Raw genomic sequence first — 20,417 nt, 5'->3', positions numbered from 1 at the left:
CTCAAGGCGCTAACGCCAAGGAGCGAGGCGCTGGCGAAGCTCATGTGATGTCAGTCAGCAATGGAACACAGACACACTGGTGCCGGCCAGTTCTTAAAGGGGAGGGTTGATCTTGCTCTCCATCCACACCCTGCTCATTGCAGCCTTGAATCTCGGCCTGGAGAGACCTGTACATCAAATCTGCTGGAAAGAACAACGGAGAGACCCAGGGAAAGAGCTCAGAGTGCAGCCCTCATAGTCTCTTCTAAATCAATGCAAGGAAGGTCAAATCAAAATGAACCTGCCAAGTGCTGCTCAGTACTCAAAACTCCTTCACACTGTGTTGAATCTCTCCAGAAGTCTCAGTCTCTCTCTGACTGCATGGTGCAAAAATGTTGCCGACAAAAAAAGGCAGGAAGCGGCCGCCTTTAAATAGCGCTCCCCCAGTCCCTTCCTGACTGCAAAACGCTCCCCTCAACTTGTTGTTGCAGGCGGTAAGGCAGGGGGTGCCACTCAATATCCGGGGCGCTACCGGGGTGTTGCGCACTCGACTGACGTCACGACCTGTGGGCGCAGGAGATCGTGGCGGTCGTGTTTAGCGCCACCACAAAATGGTCAATTTCATGAGCAACGCGAACAACGCCGCGCCTGGGCGCTAATTGCTTTGTGCCCCATTAGTGCCCGCGCTAACGGGAGGCACAAAGCAACCAAATTTTTCCTCCATAAAGTCATAACGGCACAGAAGGAGGCCATTCAGCCCATCTGCAGAGTGACTGTACCACAGAATCATTTATTCACTGATGTTGAGTCAAATTTGTTAGTACAGTAAAAAGCTATGGTGGTGCAAATTTATAATGTCATAGTGACCGATTGTTTCCATTGTTCAGAGATAGTAACATGAAAGCACAGCTTGAAATAATGGCAAAACAAATTAAGAGAGCTTGGGATAAAATTGTTGGAATGTTGAAGCAGAGTTCACAGATTCTTTTGAAAGGGAATTAGATAGTTGTTTGAAAAAGAGAAATCATAGAATGATACAGCACAGAAGTAGGCCATTCGGCCCATCATGCCTGTGCCAGTTCTTTGGTAGAGCTATCCAATTAGTTCCACTCCTCTACTCTTTCCCCACAGCTCTGTAGTGGTTTTTTTTCCTTCAAGTATTTATCCAATTCCGTTTTGAAAGGTACTATTGAATCTGCTTCCACCACCCTTTCAGACAGTGCATTCCAGATCACCAACTCGCTGCATAAAAAATATTGAAGAATATGGGAAGCTAACAGGAGAGTGGGATTAGATTAGGTGACTCGTGCAGAAAAATACTGGGACTGACTTAGTGGGGCAAATGGCCTATTTCTTTGCTGTAATCTATGATTCTATAATCGTCATAGAGGATTTTGGGTTCTCCTCATTTTACTGTACAGGTCAGTAATGATCTCCATGTGACAATTTCTGAACTATTGAAGCATGTTCATTCCATACAGATCAAAGTTTCAAAAACAAAAAGACATGCTCTGATTTACTTGTGTGAACATCAGATCAGACTGTTACTGTCACATGTAAGGTTCCTCTTGGAAAAAGTGGATAGATAGCTAGGGTTTCCGTATTTGAAAGTAATATCTGAAAGCTAGTGGATTATGGTAAATTTCCATTCCTGACCTCAAAGTGCCTAATGATTAAAGTAACATTAATGGCCCTGAATCTGAGGCTTCCTGCGGGCGGATGCCTCCAATCGGAAAAAAAATCTATGAACTTACCTGCTGGTTCCGTAGATCCCAAGGCTTGCAATCCTGGGCCTCTCCTCTTCGAAATGCGCAGAGGCCCACATATCCCAGGAGCGCATGTGGTTCGCAAGTGCCCCTGGGATCACGTGGGCCAGGCAAACCAATTGAAGAAGGGAATCCCCCTTCATACTTTTGACAGTTCCGTACGGACAGAACTGTCAAAAGTATGAATGGGGATCACATTTAAAAACCCACTAAGACATTAAATAATTTTTTTTATTACATAATTAAAATTAATTAAAATGCCGTTTAATTAAATATTTTAAACAAAGATTTGATTTTTTAAATGTTTTTATGGGGCTAAAAAAAACTTACCTTTTTGAAGAGTTTTTAATTTATAAATGAGTTATCAAATTTCATTTTTCTATTTTTTAAAACTCTTAAGTTGGTAAAAGCAGGCCTTATGTCCGCTTTTACCAGGCGCAAGAATTTGACAGGCATTCAGCGGGCGGAAGTTGTGCAAAAACGCAACTCTCCACCCGCAGAGGTGCTTGCGGGTGATCTGTCAAGAGAATTCTTGACAGATCGCAAGTGCCGGTTTTCAGCGCATGCGCTTCGCATGCCTGAAACCGGCACTTGCGTGGCCCCTACAGGTACGTACACACCTTGTATGCACCCATAGGGGTCACAAAATCCGGCCCAATAACTTGCATTTAAGTGCGTTTTTTGTAGAAAAATATCCCAAGATGCTTCGCAGAGGCATAATCAGATAAAAATAGATGCCAAACCAAAAAAGAGATAATAGGAGGGGTGACCAAAATCTTGGTTAAATAGATGGATTTTAAGGAGCACCTTAAAGGAGGAGAGGGAGGTGAAGAGGTTTAGAAAGGGAATTCCAGAGCATGCTCTTTGAAGGCTGAATGTATGGTTGCCAATGTTGGGGCGAAAGGTGGGGGAATGCATAGGGTGTGTGGGGGGGTTGGGTTTGGGTGGGGGTGGTGCGGGTTGAGGGTGTACAGGTGGCCAGAGTCATAGGAATGGAGAGTTCTGGGGAGCGTTATACGGCTGAAGGAGGTTACAGAAAGAGGGAGCAGCAAAGCCATGAAGGGATTTTAAACTAGGGATTTGAATTTTAAATTAGCGACGTTGGGGGAAGCAGAAACCATTCTTGGTCAACAAGGACAAGAATGATGGGTGAGCAGGACTTTGTGCAGGATAGGATATGGACAGCAGCGTTTTGGATAAGTTGAAGTTTATAGAGCGTGGGAGATGGAACAGCAGCCAGGAGAACATTGGACTGGTCGAGTTTGGAGGTAACAAAGGCATTGTTGAGAGTTTCAGGAGCAAATGGGCTAAGGCAGAGGCAGGCAATGTTAATGGAAGTAGGTGTCTGTGATATGGAATCAGTGGCAAGGGTACAGAGTTTGTGGCAGAACCCAAAGACAATGACTTAATTCTAATACAAAAGCAAAATACTGCTGATGGTTGAAATGTGAAATAAAAACAGAAAATGCTGGAAATACTCAGCAGTCCTGATGAAAGGTCATTGACCTGAAACGTTAACTCTGTTTCTCTCTCCACAGATGCTGCCTGACCTGCTAAGTATTTCCAGCATTTTCTAACTTAATACTATGCATTTATATCTAAGAAAACTGAATTGGAATTTTACACTGATGATACGTTGATCTACATTCTCAGTTAGTTAGATCTCACAATAGGTGAAAGGACTACTTAACTCTACATTGCCAGCTTCTTTCAAAGGATCTCCAAATCCTGCTGCCTTCAAAAGTTAAAACTCTTGACAGTTTCCAAATTAATATTGTCATAATACAGTTTCAAACATTCTTTAAATTTCAGTAGTCAGCATTTAAATGTTAGGCTTCAATTGTATAATGTTAATTTTCTATTAAATCAAAAACTAGTCAGCTGAACAAAATGCAAAACTCTAATAATCTGCAAAAAAAATGCATAAAAAGTTCAATTCCCCTAATTAGTTTGACATTTTACAGCATCTTGAAATATATTGAAAACAAACACAACAGTCTTTGTGATATGTACCCTGATTCTACTGAGGTACAGCACTTGTTAGCAGTTATCTGATAGACTGGTAGGCGGCTCAAGGATTTAGTCTAGTGTTCAAAACTTTGGCTAGACAGCTGGAGTTGGCAGGCTATTACTTTGTGCTTTGTTAAAATACATTTTCAAAAGTCAGTTGACAGGAAATCCCTCAAGCTTGGGTGCATTGCCAGAACGCTGTGCCAAATCGTGTACAAGCACTGATGTGGTGGATTCTTCTGTGACACAAGGCAGCATTGCTTTTTGTTTATAACCACTGACTTGCATCTTTCTTAGATGCTTTTGCTGAACTAATGCATTTTGTAATGGTTTGATCTTGTTGGTTAAGTTTCAAGGAAAATTAATTTTCATTGTACGAAAAGAGTTTTTTTTTTAACTAAAGACACTTTCCCTCTTCCTCTCATCTTACCTTTGCATATACTTACTCAGCCTGTAGGGCAGGGCTCGGTGGGCAGGGCAGGGCAGGACAGGGATGGCAGATTGCTCAGTGTTTGGTTGATGAAAGGTGTAACTGCTGTGTTATGTGTTTCCATGGTGCAGCCATTCCCAGTGGGTCGAATGACAACTAGTGAAACATGTTGCACATATTATTGACAGATTTGGATACTCGATAGTACTGTGATTTATGTCAGAAGCATTTCAAGTGACTATTTGAACTATCACGCTAATGTGTATTTTCATTCTGATGCGTGTGAAACAAGATTTGTTGACAGCAGCTTTCTGGAAGCCACAAAATTAAGATTAAGGGTGATCTGATGAAGGTCTTAAAAGGTTGTGATGGATTTTAATCACATAAATAGTGGTAGATTGCTTCCACTGATATGCAAGGTGTGAATGAGAGGAAGCCAATATAAAATAATTACAAAGGAATTAAAGAAGTTAAAAAAAAATCCTTTGCACAGAATTTGGAATTCTCTGCCCTGAATCGCTGTTGTAGCAGAGTCAATAAATTCAGGTAAAACAGAATTAGACAGCTGCTTGAAAAAGAGAAATATTAAAAGGGTTCAGAGAGCAAGCAAGAGATTGGGACGATACTAGGTGATTTTAAAAAAAAGTGGAGAAAAAACAGCCCCCACTTGATTGACTGGATAGCTTGTTTCTGTTCGTTAACATTCTATGATTCTACAAATTCATATTTGCCAAAAGTGATTTTTTTGGAGCTGATGGTGGTGTGGTGGACATACACATCTGCTATTGCTTACTATAATGGTATCCAATAATGGTGTTCAATAATAGTATTTTTTTTAATTCATTCATGGGATGTGAGCATTGCTGGCAAGGCCAGCATCTATTGCCCATCCCTAGTTGCCCTTGAGAAGGTGGTGGTGAGCTGCCTTCTTGAACCGCTGCAGTCCGTGTGGTGAAGGTACTCCTACAGTGCTGTTAGATAGGGAGTTTCAGGATTTTGACTCAGCGACGATGAAGGAATGGCAATATATTTCCAAGTCAGGATGGTGTGTGACTTAGAGATGGTGGTGTTCCCATGCGTCTGCTGCCCTTGTCCTTCTAGGTGGTAGAGAACGTGGGTTTGGGAGGTGCTGTTGAAGAAGCCTTGGCGAGTTGCTACAGTGCATCTTGTAGATGGTACACACTGCAGTCACAGTGCACCGGTGGTGGAAGGAATAAACATTTAAGATGGTGGATGGGGTGCCAATCAAGTGAGCTGCTTTGTCCTGATGGTGTTGTGTTGTCGGAGTTGCACGCATCCAAACAAGTGGAGGGTATTCCATCACACCCCTGACTTGTGCATTACCAGGCAATGCCTCAGATAATGAAGCAGTCTGCGTTCGCATGCAGCAAGAACTGGACAACATTCAGGTTTGAGTTGATAACTGGCAAGTAACATTCGCGCCACACAAGTGCCAGGCAATGACCTTCAACAACAAAAGAAAATCTAACCACTGCTCCAAAAGTCTTTGGGGAGTCAGGAGGTGAGACACTCACCGCAGAATACCCAGCCTCTGACCTGCTCTTGTAGCCACAGTATTTATGTGGCTCGTCCAGTTAAGTTTCTGGTCAGTAGTGAACCCAGGATATTGATGGTGGGGGATTCGGCGATGGTAATGTCGTTGAATATCATAGAGCAGTGGTTAGATTTTCTTTTGTTGTTGAAGGTCATTGCCTGGCACTTGTGTGGCACGAATGTTACTTACCAGTTATCAACTCAAAACTGAATGTTGTCCAGTTCTTGCTGCATGCGAACGCAGACTGCTTCATTATCTGAGGCATTGCCTGGTAATGGTCTCCAATAATGGCATCCAAAAATGACATATAGAATGGAATTGTAAAATTTACAGTATCGAAGGAAGTCATTTGACCTATTATACCTGTGCCAGTTCTAGCTCTTCTCCTGGAGCTGTCTACTGTAATAATATCCAATAGTGGCATTTACTGATGGATCAATAACAGTAATGCAGTCTAATAATGGTGTTCAGCAATGTCATCCAAAATGGAATCCAGTAACAGTGCTTTATAATGCACCAGTAAGGTTATGCAATAACTGAACCCAGTAACGACATTCATTAATGGTGTCCAGTAATGTTGTCCACAAATGGTGCCCCCCATGCAATAATAATGCCATAGAGGTTACTGGTGTCCAATAATGGCATACAACAATGATGTCCATTAATAATATCCAGTAATGGCATCCAACAATGGTTGTCTTTTTTAATGGAAAACAATTTTAGACTTGTGTGTTTTCTTTACATGAAGTGACATTTTTCAAACTGTTGTAATGCATTCCTACAAAATTGCATCAGACCACTCCACCTTTCATTTCCCCGAACTGTTTAACATTGGAATACTGGAATCTTGATGAGTCATAATCCTGCATTGTGTCTCAAGTTGTATGTAGGAAGCTGGAATTTCCCCTTGTTTTGAAAATAGCAAATCACTCTGTTTTGAATTAAGTTTTTAATATGTTACTTCTTGAGAGTATTTTCTTACAGAATAATTAGTTAATAACAAATGGTATTTCTGGACATTATCGGGAACAAAAATCTTCAGTAAAACAATGATGACAAACCATCATAAACAATGTAGAATGTAGCTATTGTAAATTCTCAATTTTGCAGTTGCCTTGAGGTATTCTGAAAACACTCAGGTTATTTCCTCCAGCTCTGGAACCAGGAGACTATGTTGGTTTGACTAAGGCAGTATGGTGGATAATACACCTGTACAGGTATCATTCTGTTTATTCACCTCTCTCATTGAAAGTTCACTGCAAAGAAATGACACAGGATGGAAAGCACAAAAATAATTATTAAAGAAAACAGGAACCCTGTCCTTTGGGATTTTGTTTGAATTAGTTTGAGTCAGTCACTATTAAAGGTAGAGCGCTCAGAATTGCTTGGTTCTACTGACATTTCAGCTAATACACCAGTGGGAGTTTAGTGGAAGGGCCCAGATTTTGGTCATGTCCCAGATACACCAGGTGTCCGCCTACACTAGGATACCCCACTGCACCTCGTAAGGGCTGGAACCTTCGCCCAAACTTACAAGTCTAGTGATGCCAAGGGAGTAGGGCGGCGACTCTCTAAGTTCAGAGTTCCTGCACTCCGACCTTCAGTTAGGGCCCAGCGTACAGTCAGTGCGTATACGATTGATGGAAATGAAGCCCAGCTGGGGGGCCAGCCCAAAAACTGTTGGGGAGGTTAAAGCGGTCCCATTTGTTGTTCTGCGAGGGGCCTGGCATGCCCCACCTTGGACTGATCAGCTACTGCCAGTGTTTCTGCGCTCTTCAATGGGATGTTTCCCCACCACCACCCCACTTCCCACCACCACCACCCCCCCCCTCCAATGGAGATGTGTCTCCAAAGCACTAAAGGCCTGTTCCTGCGTGCTTCACCTCTGTCCCTTTGACTTTTGGCAGAGTCCATTGTGGTTCCGTGTCAGGTGAAATCCCAGTGTAACTGCTTTGGGGATTGCATCCAGAAAAATTTTGTTGGTAATAAAGTTTTTGAAATGTTTTAAAAGTGTAAAGACAAATTAATCAAACCTTTGTCAGACATTTAATTAGTAAATTTAAGAACAGGAAGCATTGGCCCGGATTTTGCAGTCAGCAGCAAAGTGATGACGCTCGCCACTGACCCCAGAAGTTGCTGTCAGTTTCACGGAGTAATGACAACGAACGTGAACAGTTTTGCTGCCATTACAACCGCAAAATCCGGGCCATTATTTTTCATTTCAATTCTAAATGAGGTGTGTTGACGTACATCATTTTAGCTTATTTTTTCTCCTTTGGACCTCTCCCCACTTCAATTAAATATAACATCAGTTGTTGAAAATTCCCAAAGCAGGCATCACTCTTGAAGAGCAATTTGCAAGCCTTCCTGCCTGGTCAATGTAAATGAGCAGAACAGGATTTTGCTGGACATATCTCAGAAGCGGTGCAAACAATCACGGAAATTTGCATGCACCGACCGATGTTTTGGCATAAAACCAGCATAAATCAGTTGCACTCAAATTTTGAAAGAAAACGGCGTAACACTACTCTTACGCTGTAGATATTCCAAAATGTTCCAGGAAATTCTGGGCAAACTCAGCCCTGAATTTGGTGGAAAGCTGTTTCAATTGAGCTTGCAGTAAAAGTCATCAAGTATAAGAAAAAGGGTTTGAAATGAAAGGAAGATTTACCTAACCATCTATCTCTCTGCAATACTATAAATACTTTACACACAGGCGTGCACTTCCTGTTTGCCACGCTTCAGATGTCGTACACTAATGCAAATTTATGTATCACATTGAAGAAAAACAGTATGAAGAAACAAAGGCAATCATTTGCAATGTACAGAACAATTCTCCGGGTACACACACTAGCAGAGCCACAATGATTACAAGCTTTTAATTAGCCTTCCCTCAAACAAAGCCAGGGTTCTTATCTCCAGCCTGAATGGCAATTGATCTTTCACTGAACTCCTCCACTTTTTTACTTATCAATTTGACTTTGTTACCTCAGATGGCTACAGACCCACATTTTAGCAGCAGAATAAAACATTGGGGGTAAAAGTTCCACTTTAGTGCTCACCAGCCTGCGATACTAACTGCTGAGTGTAGAATTAGAACTTAAATCTATTTGTTTTACATATTATAAAGATCGTGCACTTGGGGGTGTATAATTTGATTTACCATGAACTGTACCATGGGACATTCACTAGAACTGATAAAACAATATATTTTGGTGTGCATTTTCCTTTCTATCAGACTTCTCAGTCACACTTCAAGAGTCGCATTCAGATTTCTGTCACACTTTTTAAATAAAAAAGCATCTAATTAGGTGTCAGCCTTTGCTCAGTGGTAGCACTCTTGCCTCAGTCAGAAGGTTGTTGGTTCAAGCCCCATTCCAAAGACAATGGGATCAGGGGGAAAATGCTGGAGTCATACCTAGCACAAAGGAAGATGGTTGTGGTGGCTGGAGGTCACTCATCTCAGCCCCAGGACATCGCTGCAGGAGTTCCTCAGGGCAGTGTCCTAGGCCCAACCATTTTCAGTTGCTTCATCAATGACCATTCCTCCATCATAAGGTCAGAAGTGGGGATGTTCGCTGATGATTGCACAGTGTTCAGTTCCATTCGCAACTCCTCAGATAATTAAGCAATCCATGCCTGCATGCAGCAAGACCTGAACAACATTCAGGCTTGGGTTGATAAGTGGCAAGTAACATTTGCACCACACAAGTGCCAGGCAATGACCATCTCCAACAAGAGAAAGTCTAGCTACCTCCCGTTGACAATCAACAGTATTACCATCATCGAATCCCCAACCATCAACATCCTGGGGTTCACCAAAAACTTAACTGGACCAGCCACATAAATACTGTGGCTACAAGAGCAGGTCAGAGGCTGGGTATTCTGCGGTGAGTGACTCACCTCCTGACTCTGCAAAGCCTTTCCACCACCTACAAGACACAAGTCAGGAGTGTGATGGAATATTCTCCACTTGCCTGGATGAGTGCAGCTCCAAAAACACTCAAGAAGCTCGACACCATCCAGGACAAAATAGCCCACTTGATTGGCACCCATTCACTCCCTTCACCATCGGCTCACTGTGGCTGAAGTGTTTACCATCTACAAGATGCACTGCAGCAAGTTACCAAGGCTTCTTCGACAGCACCTCCCAAACCCACAACCTCTACCTCCTAGAAGGACAAGAGCAGCATGGAGCATAGGAACAGCACCACCTGCCATTTCCCGTCCAAGTCACACACCATCGTGACTTGGAACTATATCGCCGTTCCATAAGAACATAAGAAATAGGAGCAGGAATAGGCCATTCGGCTCCTCGAGCCTGCTCCTCCATTCAATAGGATCATGGCTGATCTGATCTTGGCCTCAACTCCACTTTCCTGCCCGTTCCCCATAACCCTTGATCCCCCTGTTTTTCAAAAATCTGTCTATCTCTGCCTTCAATATATTCAATGACTCCGCCTTCACAGCTCTCTGGGGTAGAGAATTCCAAAGATTCACGACCCTCAGAGAAGAAATTCCTCCTCATCTCCGTTTTAAACGGGCGACCCCTTATTCTGAAACTATGCCCCCTAGTTCTAGATTCCCCCACGAGGGGAAACATCCTCCCTGCATCTACCCTGTCAAGTCCCCTCAGAATCTTATGTTTCAATAAGATCACGCCTCATTCTTCTAAACTCCAGTGAGTATAGGCCCAACCTGCTCAACCTTTCTTCATAAGACAACCCTTTCAACTCAGGAATCAACCTCGTGAACCTTCTCTGAACTGCCTCCAATGCAAGTATATCCTTCCATAAATTAGGAGACCAAAACTGTACGCAGTCCTCCAGGTGTGGTCTCACCAACGCCCTGTGTAGTTGTAGCAAGACTTCCCTACTTTTACACTCAATCCCCCTTGCAATAAAGGCCAATATTCCATTTGTCTTCCTAATTACTTGTTGTACCTGCATGCGAACTTTTTGTGTTTCATGTACGAGGATACCCAGATCCCTCTGTACCACAGCATTCTGTAGTCTCTCTCCATTTAAATAATATTTTGCTTTTTTATTCTTCCTACCAAAGTGGATAACCTCACATTTTCCCACATTGTACTCCATCTGCCAAATTTTTGCCACTCAATTAACCTACCTATTTCCCTTTGCAGACTCTTTGGGCTGGATTTTCAGTCTGCAGTCTGGAAGGAGGCGGGACCACAACTTTCGGGTTTTAGTCCCGCCTACATCGACGTCCAGCCAATCCACGCGATTTTCCCTTGATTGACCTTGTTGAGCCCGTCCAGCGGGCTCAGCAGGCCAATTAAGGGCCACCTGGCAACAGGTGACATCACAGACTGAAATTTCATCTGTCAAGACGTCTTGACAGATGAAATATCAGTGTTTCACAGCTGTTTGAAGCTGTCAAACACTGACAGTCTGACTTCTAACCTGAGTCCTTCTATGCAGACTCAGTTAGAACTCTCACCAGCAATGAAAGCTGCAGGCTGTCACTTTTGACAGTTCGCAGCCATTTTGCTTTCAGTGCCGGCTGAGTGATGGACTCCCGAAATCTAGAGGAAGAAAGGCTGTTACGGTAAGTACAGGTAATTTAAACTTCTTTACACACTTTAGACACACCAAACACACTTACCTTTGCACTCATGCACCCATCACTCACCTGAACACCGACATCGCGACCCAGCCAAGTCCTTCAACCCGACGGCCCGCCTGCTCTAACTTGGCGTGGTTTGGAGCCGTCGGGAATCCCACACGACACCCCTCAAAATAGGGATTAGGCTAAAAACTGCCTGTTAACTACCTGTTAACAGGCAGTTAATTGGCACTAATCCCTTCCCGCCTTGGGTCGGCGGGTCCCAGTGCGGGGCGGGTACCCACCTCCTTTGAAACTTACAGGCAGGTTTTGGGCGGGATGCTGTCGGGATCCCCGAATTTGGGATTTTAGCCCCCCGCACGCCTAAAAGCCCGCCTCACGGCACACTGAAAATCAAAGCCTTTGTGTACTCCTCACAACTTGCTTTCCCACCTATCTTTGCATCGTCAGCAAATTTGGCAACAGTACACTCTGTCCCTTCATCCAAGTCATTAATATAGATTGTAAATTGTTGAGGCCCCACACTGATCCCTGTGGCACCCCATTAGTTACAGTTTGGCAACATGAAAATGACCCATTTATTCCGACTCTGTTTTCTGTCAGTTAGTCGATCCCCTATCCAGTCTAATATATTACCCCTAATGCCATGAGCTCTTATCTTGTGCGTCACCCTATTGAATGCCTTCTAGAAATCCAAATAAACTACATCTACTGGTTCCCCTTTATCCACCCTGCTCGTTACATCTTCAGTTAGCAATCTAAATGTCCTGCTATTACTTCCTTAATAATGGATTCCAGTTCCTCCTTCATCGCTGGGTCAAAATCCTGGAACTCCCTCCCTAATAGCACTGTGGGAATACTTTCACCTCACAGACTATAGCAGTTCAAGAAGGCAGCTCACTACGACCTTCTCAAGGGCAATTAGGGATGGAACACAGGAAAAGGAGTAGGCCATTCAGCCCCTTGAGCCCGTTCCACCATTCAAAGAGATCATATCTGATCTGCGACCCAATTCCATATATCCACTTTTGGCCCATATCCCTTAATACCTTTGGTTAATAAAAAGTTATCAATCTCAGATTTAAAATTAACAATTGATCTAGCATCAATTGCTGTTTGCGGAAGAGAGTTCCAAGCTTCTACCACCATTTGTGTGTAGAAGTGTTTCCTAATTTCACTCCTGAAAGGTCTGGCTCTAATTTTAAACTATGCCCCCTAGTCCTAGAATCTCCAACCAGCAGAAATAGTTTCTATCTACCCTATCTGTTCCCTTTAATATCTTGAAAACTTTGATCAAATCACTCCTTAACCTTCTAAATTCTAGGGAATACAACCCTAATTTGTGTAATCTCTCCTTGTAACTTAACCCTTGAAGTCCAGGTATCATTCTGGTAAACCTACGCTGCACTCCCTCCGAAGCCAATATATTCTTCCTAAGGTGCCCAGAACTGCTCAGTACTCCAGGTGTGGTCTAACCAGGGTTTTGTATATCCAGGGATGGGCAATAACATAACATAAACATAACATAAAAGATAGGAGCAGGAGTAGGCCATTCGGCCCCCCGCGCCTGCTCCGCCATTTAATGAGATCATGGCTGATCATCCAAATTCAGTACCCTGTCCCTGCTTTCCCCCCATATCCCTTGATCCCTTTAGCCTTAAGAAATATATCTAACTCCTTCTTGAATATATTTAATGAATTGGCCTCAACTGCCTTTTGTGGTAGAGAATTCCACAGGTTCACCACTCTCTGGGTGAAGAAATTCCTCCTCATCTCTGTCCTAAATGGCTTACCCCTTATCTTTAGACTGTGACCCCTGGTTCTGGACTCCCCCGCCATCGGGAACATCCTTCCTGCATCTAGTCTGTCCACTCCTGTTAGAATTTTATAAGTTTCAATGAGATCCCCTCTCATTCTTCTAAACTCCAGCGAATATAAGCCCAATCGACCCAATCTCTCCTCATACATCATTCCTGCCATCCCAGGTATCAGTCTGGTGAATCTTTGCTGCACTCCCTCCATGGCAAGAACATCCTTCCTCAGATAAGGCAACCAAAACTGCACACAATACTCAAGGTGTGGTCTCACCAAGGCCCTGTACAACTGCAGCAAGACATCCTTGCTCCTGTACTCGAATCCTCTTGCTATGAAAGCCAACATACCATTTGCCTTCTTAACCGCCTGCTGCCCCTGCATGCTTACCTTCAGCGACTGGTGCACAAGGACACCCAGGTCTCGTTGCACTTCCCCTTCTCCCAATCTATTGCCATTCAGATAATAATCTGCCTTCCTGTTTTTGCCACCAAAGTGGATAACCTCGCATTTATCCACATTATACTGCATCTGCCATGCATCTGCCCAATCACCCAACCTGCCCAAATCATCCTGGAGTTTCTCGACATCCTCCTCGCAGCATACACGCCCACCCAGCTTTGTGTTGTCTGCAAACTTGAAGATATTACATCTAGTTCCCTCGTCTAGATCATTATATTGTGAATAGCTGGGGTCCTAGCACCGATCCCTGCGGTACCCCACTAGTCACTGCCTGCCACTCGGAAAAGGACCCGTTTATTCCAACTCTTTGCTTCCTGTCTGCCAACCAGTTCTCTATCCAAGTCAGTACCTTACCCCCAATCCCATGTGCTTTAACTTTGCACGCTAATCTCTTATGCAGGACCTTATCGAAAGCCTTCTGAAAGTCCAAATACACCACATCTACTGGTTCTCCCTTATCTATTCTACCAATTACATCCCCAATAAATGCTGACCTTGGCAGCGATGCCCACATCCCATGAATGAATAAAAAAATATAAACTAGGCTGACACTTCAGTGCAGTACTGAGAGTGTGGTGCAATGTTGAAGGTGTGAGGACTTGTCTGTTTTTGCAGGTGGACGTAACAATTTCAATCTCCTGCCCTTATAAAATTGCGTAAACTTATGAACCATGAATAACACCAAAGGAGTTCCACCAGTATCTACAGGATGTTTCAGCTCCCAGAAACAGATCAAGATGTTACTGCAATGTTGATGTATTTTGTTTGACTTCTATTTTATTTTTCTGTGGTATCTCCTGTTTCTTCAAAAGGGAATTGGATAAATACTTGAAGGAGAAAAAAATGCAGGGATATGGGGAAAGAGCAGGGGAGTGGGATTAACTGAATTGCTCTTCGAAAGATCCGGCACAGACTTATTAGGCCAAATGGCCTCCTTCTGTGCTGTACTTTTCTATGATTCTATGGTTCAGCAGTGTTAAAATGTTCTCGACTGATGCCTAATTATTAAGTTATAATCATTACGTATTTGGCTCTGATTGGTATAATTATGTTAGAATTTGCTTTCTTATTTGATTTGGTATAGTGCACAATTTCAGGACAAATTCATCCCTCCCCCTTTTACAACTATAAATGTGGTTTTAGATGGATGATCTGTCGAGTAAATGGTTAACACTGAACAATTAATTGTCAGAAGTGACGAGGGAATCACTGCCGACAGCTAGGCTGGAATTTTGCCGGCGCTCGGGGCGGGTTTGGAGGCGGGACATCTAGCAAAATTGCAAAGATTGACAGCGGGTCTGAAACCTGCTGTCAGTCCGCCTCCAATCAATCTTCCCAAGTGTCGGGTCCCTGATTTGCACATGGACCCGACACCTAGCGGCGGGAAGAGGATTATAGCCATTTAACTGCTTGTTAACAGGTTGTTAACGGGCAGTTAAGAGGCTTTTTGCAATTTTGACACATCTACTTCGAGCTTCCCGACATCCAGACACCACGCCAGGTAAGTGTGGCGTGTTGTGAGTCGCTGTAATGTTTCTGCATTGATGACAGCTGCAGAATTGGTGTGAAGGATCCAGTGATGCACTGGTGAGTTTCAGGGGTAAGATAATGTTGGGAAAATCATTTAAAATTTATTTACACTTTTCTGCGGGTAACAAGTTTTGATTTGTATCTGTAGTCCCACCTCATTGGGAGAACCTCTCTCACCAGTGACAGATCGCTTCTGTAACCTCACCTGCAGCTGCCATCTGTTCTAGCCTAAGGAGGGAGTCACTGGAGAGCCTGGGTGCAAGAGCCCACCTTTGTACAGTGATTGTCCATGTTTGCAGCACCTCAATGCTGTCAAACACTGAGAAATCAGCTGTCAAAAAAAAATGTGTGGCCACTTTAAGAAAACCGGCAGATGGCGCGTCATCAACCGACGTCATCTGACACCGGCTTCCTCTTAATTGGCCGGTTTAACAAGGCCAATTGACGCAAAATCACGTTTGTGCATCTATCGTTGGGGGCGGAACTGGAACCCGGAAGGCAGATGTCCCACACCCAAACCGCCTCGAACCGAAAAATCGAGCCCCTAGTCTCTCCAGCCAGGTTTTAACCCATCATATTACCTGTACCAGAGGCACGAGTCATCTCTGGAAACTGAAACTTGGAAGATCTCTGAAAGTTTTTCTGCAAGTAATTTTGCAAAATTCATGCAGAGATAGATCAAAACAAGGAGATTTAAAAAAAAAAAAATCAAACCCTCCACTTCTAAATACCTGTCATCTCCATACTCAAATATGTCACATGCACAAACTATCCTATGGCGAGCAAGAGAAAAGATCTGTAGCAGATGTATTTGAAATGAATCCTCAGTAAATGCTATCTTTATTCAACCTTTGAGTGCTGTAACAGTAAGTGAAAACTGCCTGCAAAAATCTGTGTTCAATTGGTTCTCTTACAGTATATTTACAGAGACTTGGTGTTGCAATATGAGCTCAGCAGTCAAACACTTTGGTTCATAGGAACATACAAAAAGTCAGGAATGGGATCTGTGGAACTACCTTGTTTATACCATATTAATAGTTAGAGTTCTAGAAATTGGATCATGCTGCACCCATTTCACAGGCACCTATGAGGCCACTATGGAGCGCAGCATTCTGCACCCAAAATGCGCTGCTTACCATATTGGGTTAGGACTCTTCCGTAGGTGTCCGGGGCGCACGTCTGAAACTGGTGTTATGCCGCATTTGAAAATTGGCACCTTAATGCCTATTTTGGGCCCCTTTGCAAAACTGGATTTCAAATGACCACATCATACGCCGTCCATGCTGTGGTCTGTTTCTTTAGGCTCAGCAGCCAAACCAACGGTCCTTAAAGGGACCGCTGGAAGCTGCCACTTGAAAGGTAAGTGTTTTATTTACCTTTTATTGTGGAGCCAGGAGGTGCAGGAGTGCTTCTCCTGGCTCCACATTAAACCCACGGGCCACTGCCAGCCACCGTTCGCCCACCATCCCCCCCCAACTCCCGGTTGCCTCCCCCCCCACTCTCCCAGTGTATCCTGATGTCCTCGGCCTGCATCTGAGCTGGCTGATCATGTTGCATGTGCTCCATTGGAAAGGAACTAATATTAGAAAATTGGGCAAAGTTGGTTAATGACAGAAGAGCTGACATTCATTTACCTAGCATTGCATTCATATACAGGAAACTTTCTGGTATCCGGCACTGACGGGACCGAGCTGGTGCCGGTCGATCAAAACTGCCGGAGAAACCAGCGCTAATGTTAAAACATACGGAGCTTCTGAGCTCCGTGTGAAGCAACAAACCCTGTTGCTTAGCAACAGCTTCAAAACAGTCGGCGTAGCTTGCAAGCGTCTCTGTAGCTAAGCAACAGCTTCAGCTAGACCTTGCAGAGCCACGACTGGAGAAAAAAAGCAACGAGAAGTAAAAAAACTTATCTGAACCGACTCCTGAATTTTGCCAGTGGATAGAGCTTTCCGGACATTTAACCTCCGGTTAAACGAAAGTTTCCTGTAAATGTTCATGAGCATTTGATATCTGCTTTTATGTGGTATAAATGTGTATAGCAATGGGCTTTCTCGATTTGTACATCTTGAATGAAAATGATGATGTAGATTTTAAGAATTTCATTCCTGGGCATTTTCTGACTCTTGACTTGTCCATAGTCATAAGAGACTTTCTTTAACTACAGTCATGATGCCACCTGGTGTTTCCCTTGGATGTGCAGTTGGAATAACAACAAATGGTGTCAAGTACGTGAATACATTCAAAGCTGAATCAGAACATTGTACAGACCCAATGAAAGCTTACTCATTCAGACTGAATAATTATAAAGTTGTCAGATTGAAAGCAGAGAATGTGGTGGCGCAAGTGTGAGAGAGTGATAATGCATTCTTTTCAAGTCATACAACCGATTCACTTCACAATTCGTCCATGAAGAGACTGCACTGCTACCAATATCCTCAAAAATAGTAATGCAGGTTTGCTCATAATATTTTAGACTTTCATGTCGTCAGAAATGTCCCAACTTGTGAAAGATGGCAAAGTCGTGCAGGAATACGAACATGCTTAAAGCCCCCTCTAGTCTGCCACAAATTCTGTTAAAATTGCTCTCAACTAAATAATTTATTGGAAGCGATGTCTGAATGAAGCATGAAATGAACACTATAGACTGCAGCACCAGCTGATGTCCTTACTGCTTCTGGCATATCTCTCAGGAATTTCCTGATGCAAAATATGAAGCATTTCCCTTTCATTAGTCATCCTTCTTCCAGAAATAATGTCCTTTCCACAGATTATTCCGAGTATGATTACTAAAGCAGGAAATTAAAGATTTTGGAGGATTTCAGTGAAATTAATAGTTTCATGAAAAATGTTTGATGTTGGATAAGTATAGCATTTTAACTGCAGTGCACATTACAGTATTACATAATGAAGCACGTATTATAAAATCTAGTCACATTTATCTTATTTATAGATTTGATAAAATAACATCAGAGGGCACTCGTGCAAAGTCATTCATTTTACTGGGCTTTCAAACAGATCATTTAAGAAGGTAGGATCCCAATGAGGTGCAGCTGGCTCTGACTGGACAGAATTACCATCTGCATTCATTGTGGTGTTCTGGAAGGCATTAAAGCAGTGAAATGCTTCAAGGAGAATCCTGCTTGCCTGCAGTTACAGTGTGTGGGTTGCAGCCTGCAGTTCTGCACACAGAAAATTATTTTAAAATGTTAAAAGTGGTGGCGAGTTGTCTGACTACCTTCAAAATGGGTGATGCTAACAGTGGCTTTGGACTGCGGCCGACCAAATATTTTTCAGAATAACATGGACATAGTTTCTCTCTGCACTGGCAATGCTTACTCTGGAGCAGCGAAGTATTAAGATCCACGACTGATACAGGACCAGCAAAAGAACGAAGGGAAAGGTTAGATTTTGTTTTTTACTGAATGAGAATCCATAGTAACTGTTTTAAAAGGGAGCTGGATAAATATATCAGAAAGTAAACTATAATAGAGTACGGAGAAAGGGCAAAGGAATGTGACTAAAGGGATAACAGTTTCAGAGATCCAGTGCAGGGTAATGGGCTGTTTGGCCACTTTCTGTGCTGCAAATTTCTCTGATTCTTGCCGACTATTTTCCAATCAATGTGAAGTTGTTTTGGGTGCACATCAACAGGAAAGTGGCTGTGTAACTTGAGTCAAGTGCTTATATGACTCCTGAGCGCAATGAAGCCGTGTGATTTGAAACCCTCTCCAGGAGACATGTCTCACGTGTTTGAGTTTGTGCTGGCTGCGATATAACTACAGCCCTGCCTAAGCTACATTTAAAAAATGCTTTCAGCTTTCAAAATGGTTTTTAATCTTAGTAGAATGCGGAGGCTCTGCTAACATTTAAAAAAAATATTGCCTTGGGGGGAGGGTGCGGGGCGGGGCAGCAGAACCCTGTTCATCGATCCAAGCTTGCACGAAGCTTCTCAGTGCAATCTGCAGCAATGCATAGTCTGAACCAAACTTCCAGTGTGCCAGCTGTACATTGCACTCCACAGCCAGCAGTCTGAAACCATTCGTTACAATATTAAACGTAGCAGTAGTGCCAAAATACTGAATTTTGGCATTTATCAATTCTCAGTCATTGGAATTGTTACTTGATATTTCAGTTAAAACTTTAAAAATATATTATTTTTTATTCCAAGACATTCTGGAGAGAACACTTCGCGTGATCCCTGGTAATTTTGCTGGGGAGCAGTAACCACCCCGAGTGGGCTAATGAGACCGTATTCTTCTGATTATTTGATCATCTAATGGTGGTGCATGTGTCACGGCCACAGCTAGACAATGAAAGATTTATGCATTTGTTCCTTAGCCACTTTGTTAGTGATTTGCACTTGATTGTTGATAGTCTAGCGGCTCTACAGTTTTGCGATGACACACATTTTAGGATTGCCATAGTCAAAATAAATCCAAACACTCATCCCTACTCTATACCATTTATTCTGGCAATTGCAAACTGGAGCAGTACAAATTTTCCAACGTAATTTATTTGTCAGCAGAGTTGCCTGTATTCTCACAGACTAACATTGGTTGGTGTTTTTACTCCTGAACTGTAGAGAAATTGATTGCAGTGAAACCCTTGGCTGGTTTCATCAGTCTGGTTTGAGCTGTTGCTGAACACAGAATCAAATACAGCACAGAAACAGGCCCACTGGCACATCAATGTGCGCTGGTGCTTTTTTCCACATAAACCAGCTAAGCCAATTCCACTCTCTTGCTCACACTCTATGCCCTTTAATACTTCTCATTTTCAAATCTGTCTAATTCCCTTCAAAAAGAACTTATGGGCCGTGATTTCGCCAGTGGAGGCAGGATCGTGGCGGGAGAGGTGGGTGACGGGTCCCTGTCCCAGTCCCGTCCTGGCTCCAGCCCACTCTCTCCAAGTGATTTTACGATGATTGGGCTTGTTAAGCCCAGCCTGCACGTTTCCCGGCCAATCAAAAGGAAGCGGATCTGATGATGTCATTTGATGACGCGTCATCAGTCGGTTTCCTTAAAGGGACCATGGCCACATTTATTTTGACAGTTGTGCTGTCGGTGCTCTACAGCATTGCGGTGCTGTAAAAACTGACAAGCACAGCACAAAGGTGGACGGCTGCAGCCAGGCTCTCTCATGACTCCCTCCATATGCTTATGGAGGCAGTCACAGTATGCAGGACACCAATGCAGCCTGGTTGCACATTGCACAGGAGGGCAAAAGAGGGATGTTGTCAGGAGGACCAGGCTGTAGTGGTGCAAGCCTTTGAATAATCTGAGCAGAT

At 43.3% G+C, this 20,417-nt stretch overlaps 1 protein-coding gene across 13 annotated transcripts in view; it reads left to right on the top strand.

The window, feature by feature from the left end:
- LOC147108681 (extracellular sulfatase Sulf-2-like) overlaps positions 1-20,417 on the top strand; it is a 409,937-nt gene that overhangs the window by 159,288 nt on the left and 230,232 nt on the right. Inside the window, exon 1 of one of the 13 annotated variants that reach the window (XM_086005394.1) lies at positions 18,083-18,530. The exons of the other annotated variants lie outside the window; for them this stretch is intronic. The gene's annotated coding sequence lies outside the window, so the exon portion shown is untranslated. Of the gene's footprint in view, positions 1-18,082; positions 18,531-20,417 lie in introns of those variants that run through there. 13 annotated transcript variants of the gene reach the window in all.

Source organism: Somniosus microcephalus, chromosome 13 (genome assembly GCF_052327205.1).
Source record: "Somniosus microcephalus isolate GS21.2 chromosome 13, FLI_Smic_1.0, whole genome shotgun sequence".
NCBI lineage: Eukaryota > Metazoa > Chordata > Chondrichthyes > Squaliformes > Somniosidae > Somniosus > Somniosus microcephalus.
This window is presented reverse-complemented; position numbering and strand designations above follow the sequence as displayed.